Raw genomic sequence first — 5,946 nt, 5'->3', positions numbered from 1 at the left:
TAATCTCCAACTCATGGTGCCTATCTCCAGTCGTGATCCCTCTAGTACATTCTCCATAAAACCAAAGTGATGTTTTTTAATTGGTTTTATTGCCCTGGCCTGTGTGGTTCGGTGGGTTGGGCTATGTCCCATGCACCAAAAGGTTGCTGGTTCAATTCCGAGTCAGGGCACATGCCTGGGGCTTCGGCCTTGATCCCTACTAGGGGTCATGCAGGAGGCAGCCAATGGCTCTCACATCAATGTTTCTCTCTGTGTCCTTCTCCCTCTTTAAAAATGTCAATAAAAATATATTTTTTAATAAAATAAATAAAAATATTTTAGCCCTGGCCAGTTTGGCTCAGCAGTTAGAGCGTCGGCCCGCAGATCAAGGAGTAGCAGGTTTGATTCCAGTCAAGGCCACGTACCTTGGTTGCAGTTGTCCCCAGCCCTAGTCAGGGTGGTGCAGGAAGCAAACAGTCGATATGTTTCTCTCACATCAATGCTTCTCTCTCTCCCTCTCTCTCTCTCTCTTTCTCCCGCTCCCTCCCACTTTATCTGAAGATAAATGGAGAAATAGCCTCGGGTGAGGATTTTAAAAAATTAACCAAAGTTTTGTATAAACTGTATACACAACAATAGTTGAACAATTTCAACAGTTATTCAATGCCTGGAAAGCAAATTGTAAGCATAGAACAAATATCTCAGCAGGAGCAATATTCAAAATGTTTATAAGACTTTAAAGGTGAAAAAAAACCTCATCATTCATAGATGATATCTTGTGCACAGAATACATTTGTTTCCAGGACACTGGGGACAACCACAAAACATACACAGTAAGAATAAATCCAAACTGCTTAACCTTCCACCATTCCCTTGAGTGTTAAACCCAGACCACCTTTGGCCACTTGAAAGGGTGTCTTTTCTTCTTTTTTCTCAATGTAAATACTTGCTCCCTGGGACACGAGCAGTTTTGCTTCTTCCACTCTCTCCTCATCACAGGTTTAGTGTCCTTGGCTTCTGCCTGGTGCATTGCTGTAGCCTCATAATGGGCCTTAGCATCCTGGTTAGCCCCACCTTCCAGTAACATGACAGGATCTTGTGCCTGTTTTTGGAAGCTGCCTAGTGTAGGGTATCACAGCTGTTTTGAATGACAGCATTCACTTAAGCACCTCTTCCCAGAAGGGCTTTTACCATCTCATCCCAGCCAGCAGAAGCAGCAATATGAAGAGGAGACCAACTGGCATCATCTTTATCATTCTCTGGCAGCAAGAATTCAACAGTTTTTGTATGTGCAACTGAGCACGCCCAACGCAATGCAGTTCTGCTGTCCTTCCTCATTCATTGCTTCTTTCCCCATCACAGGGCGCCTCTGGGAGTTCCCAACTGCGGCTCTCATCTATTCTGCCCCCTTCCTTGTTTTAATTTGCATTTCCCTGATGACATATGATATGAAGTATTTTTTCCCTTTTGGTGAGGTGTCTGTTAAGGTCTTTGGTACATTTCTTAATTGGGTTGTTTGTTATTTTACAGTTAAGTTCTAAAGCTCTTTATATATTTTGGATAAGTTATTTATCAGATGTGTCTTTTGCAGATATTTTTCTCCCAGTCTTTGACTTGCTTCTTATTCTCTTGACATTGTCTTTCACAGAGCATAAGTTTTTAATTTTAATGATGCCTAGCATATAAATTATTTCTTTCGCGGATCATGCCTTTGGTGTTCTAAAAAGTCATCATACCCAAGGTCATCTAGATTTTCTCCTATGTTCTCTTCTAGGAATTTATACTGTTGCATTTTACATTTAGTTATGTTATCCATTTTTGTGAAGGGTGAGTTAAATTTTGTATAAGGTTGTGTCTAGACTAATTTTTTTAATGTGGATATCCAGTTATTCTCGCGCCATTTGTTGAAAAGACTATCTTTGTTCCATTGTATTGACTCTGCTCCTTTGTCAAAGATCAGTTGACCATATTTATGAGAGTCTGTTTCTGGGCTCTCTATTCTGTTCTATTGATTTTGTCTATTTTGCCAATACCACACTGTCTTGATCACTATAGCTTTATAATAAGTCTTGAAGTCGAGTGGCTTCTCCTTCAATAATGTCCTGGTTATTCTGGGTCTTTTGTCTCTCCATATCAACTTTAGAACCACTTTGTCCATATCCACAGAATAACTTGCTGGCATGTTGATTTGGATTGCATTAAATGTATAGATGAATTTAGGAAAAACTGACAACTTGACAATATTGAGTCTTCCTATCCATGAATATGGAATGTCTCTCCATTTATTTATTTCATCTTTGATTTCATTCATCAACATTTTATAGTTCTCCTCATGTAGCTCCTGTACATATTTTGTTAGATATATACCTAAATATTGCATTTTTATGGGTGCTAATGTAAATAGCATTGTTTTTTATTTCAAACTCCACTTGTTCATTACTGGTACATAGGAAAGTGATTGACTTTTGTATGTTAACCTTGTATCTTACAAGAGACAAATGTTTTGATAACAGCTATTATACAACAAAAACAAGAACAAAATCACATATACCAATTTTTAAATGGGCAAAAGACTTGAACAGACATTTCTCCAAAGAAGATAAAACAAATTGCCAACAAGCATAAGGACATATGCTCAACATCACAAAACATTAGAGAAATGTAAATCCAAATGTCAATGAGATATCACCTTATATTCATTAGGATGGCCACTGTAAAAAAAAAAAAAAAAAAAAAAAGGAAAGAAAATAGCAAGTGTTGGTGAGGGAGTGGAGAAATTGGAACCCTGGTGCATTGTTGATGGGAATATAAAATGGTGCAGCCATAGTCAAACACAGAATTACCATACAATCCAGCAATTCCACTTCTGGGTATATATTAAAAAGAACTGAAAGCAGGATCTCAAAGATATATTTGTATATCCATGTTCAATGCAGCATTTTATGATAGCCAAGATGTAGAAGCAACCCAAGTGTCCATCAATGAACCTTGAAGGAATTATGCTAAGTGAAATAAGCTAGTCACAAAAAGACAAATTCTGTGGTATCTATAGTAGTAAAAAATCATAGAAACAGAGAGTAGACTTATTCTTGCCAAGAACTGAGGGAGGGGAAATGGAAAGTTATTGTTCAATAGGCAGAGGTTCAGTTTTTCAAGATGAAAAGTTTCTAAAGATCGGTTGCACAGCAATGTAAATCTAGTTAACACTACTAAACTGTACACCTTAAAATGGTTAAGATGGTAAATTTTATGTTGTATGTTTTTTTTGTTTTTTTTTATCCTCACCCGAGGACATTTTTCCATTTTTTGTTCAGGTAGAGTGGGAGGGAGAGAGAGGAACAGAGAGAGAGAGAGAGAAACATCGACGTGAAAGGAACACATCGAGTGGCTGCCACCCGCACAACCGACCAGGGCCGGGGACAAACTGCAACCGAGGTACGCGCCCTTAGCGGGAACCGAACCTGGGTCTCTCAGGACCGCAGGCCGACGCTCTAACCGCTGAGCCAAACCGGCAGGGCATGTTGTATGTTTTTTTACCGCAATCGAAAAGAATAGCTATTATAATCATAATCCAAGAAGCAGTGAAGACTTTTTAAATGAGTAGAAAGATAGTAAGTATCATCAGAGAAAGAAAAAAATATATAAAAAGAACCAAATGGGAATTTTAGAATTGAGAAATACAGTTTCAAAAACAAAAATTTCACTAGGTGATCTTGAGAGCAGAATGGAGATGACAGAGGGAAAGTCACTGAACTTGAAGATAGATCAGTGTAAAGTATAAAATATGAAAAACAAAGAGTAAAAATGAGGGGGGGAAAACTGAACAGAACTTCAAGGATCTGTGGAGGGAAAAAAAACCCTAAAGGTCTAACACTCAAGAAAACAGTTTCAGAAGGAAAGGGAAAAGAAAAAATACTTGAGGCAGATAAACTATTTAAAGAAATAGTTGTTGCAAACTTCCAAAAGTCGGCAAAAGACAGAAACTTACGGATTCAAGAAGTTCAGCCATTTCCAAACAGAGAAAACTCGAAAGAAATCTATTCCCAAACCTATAATAAACAAAACTGATGAAAACTAAAGAAAATATTTTCATAACAGCTGAAGAAAACTATGCACCCTATGTAAAGAAAGAATGATTAGAACTACTTTAGATTTCCCATCAAAAATATCAGGAATAGCCCTGGCCAGTTTGGCTCAGTGGCTAGAGAGTCAGCCTGTGGTCCAGAGAGACCCGGGTTTGGTTCCTGCTAAGGGCGTGTACCTCGGTTGCAGTTTGTCCCCGGCCCTGGTTGGTTGTGCAGGTGGCAGCCACTTGATGTGTCTCTTTCACGCAATGTTTCTCTCTCTCTCTCTTTCCCCCCTCCCCCTCTATCTGAACAAAAAATGGAAAAATGTCCTTGGGTGAGGATAAAAAAATACATATATATATTATATATATATATATATATATATATATATATATATCAGGAATTAAGAAAGAACGATAAAAATGGTTAATATCTAGGTAAATATTTTCCTCCTCTTACATTCTTTAAAATATATCAGACAGCTGAAAGCAAAAAAGTATGACACCGTCTGATGGAATTTTCAATATATGTAGATGTACTACATATGACAACTACAATAAATGGGGCAAAATAACCTATACAGTGTTATGGTTTCCACATTGCACTTAAAGTAGTAAAATACTAATTCTAAATAACCTGTGAAAAGTTAAATATATATGTATGTGTGTGTGTGTGTGTATGCATACCTTATTTTATTGCACTTTGCTTTATTGCACTTTACAGATGTTGTGTTTTTCACAAAGTGAAGGCAAGACCCTCCACCAGCAAAAAGATTATGACTTGTTTTATTGTAGTGGTCTTGAACCAAACTTGCAAAATCTCTGAGTTATGCCTGTATTGCAATCCCTAGAGCAACCGCTTGAAAAAGAATAAGAGCTCGGCTGATGTGGCTCAGTTGGCTGAGTGTTAACCCACGCACCAAGGGGTAGCTGGTTCGATTCCCAGTCAGGGCACATGCCCAGTTTCGGGCTCGATCCCCAGTGAGGGGTGTGCAGGAGGAAGCTGATCAGTGTTTCTCTCCCATCGATTTTTCTATCTCTCTCTCCCTCTCCTTTCCTCTCTCTCTAAAATCAATAATTTAAAAAAAAGATTTAGGCCCTGGTTGGGTTGTGCGGGTGGCAGCCACTCGATGTGTCCCTTTCACGTCGATGTTTCTCTCTTTCCTCCCTCCCTCCCTCCCTCCCTCCCTCCCTCCCACTCTATCTGAACAAAAAATGGAAAAATGTCCTCAAGTAAGGATAAAAAAAAAAAGATTTAGGAATTCCAACTTCTATAACGTGAGAGTAAAGACCTCTGAAATACAGTTCTCCATAAAAGCAATGAAAACATGGACAAAACTGTGAAAATCAACTTTTTTAGAACTCTGGAAATAAACAAAGACTTGCAACATTCCAAGGAGTGTTTCTTCAAGAAAAATGGTCTCAGTAAGAACAATGAACTTTGTGGTTTTTAATGTGCCCCAATCCTATTTCCTTATCAGTTGTGGTAGACTCGAAAACCAACAGCCTTGCAACTATGGTAGCTGAAAAAAACAGTAAACACTGAAGAGGACAAAACAGGCTCGGAACTGCCCCACCCCCCTCCCCAAGACGTCACTATCTGACCTATCTGGAAGATCAACTGAAAAGCTCCATTCTCAGAGCTTATCTTTATTTTACCTGACTCAGAGGTCACTCTGTACAAAAAAATGCTATTTGAAAGACAATGTCAAAAATAATAAGTGGTAGTTGTTTAACATTGCAGCTGCCTGCAGCAGCATTACCAAATGGAGCTAACAAAAACCTTGAGAGAAATATTTGGAGTGAGTTGCCCATAGAAGTTTCCAAAGAGTCCCAGAATATTCCTAGGTAGTTAGAAGGTCACATGAATGTGCAGGGCTATACACATGCCCAGGAAAGAC

The 5,946-nt window shown here is 38.6% G+C and overlaps 1 pseudogene; it reads right to left on the bottom strand.

Moving 5' to 3' along the window:
- Positions 1-833: 833 nt before the first annotated feature.
- Positions 834-1,317, bottom strand: LOC118621353 (annotated as a pseudogene).
- Positions 1,318-5,946: the final 4,629 nt, after the last annotated feature.

The sequence above is a fragment of the Molossus molossus genome, unplaced genomic scaffold, assembly GCF_014108415.1.
Source record: "Molossus molossus isolate mMolMol1 unplaced genomic scaffold, mMolMol1.p scaffold_m16_p_8, whole genome shotgun sequence".
In the NCBI taxonomy this organism is placed as follows: domain Eukaryota; kingdom Metazoa; phylum Chordata; class Mammalia; order Chiroptera; family Molossidae; genus Molossus; species Molossus molossus.
Note: the sequence above shows the minus strand (reverse complement) of the source record. Positions and strands in the feature narration are given on the sequence as shown.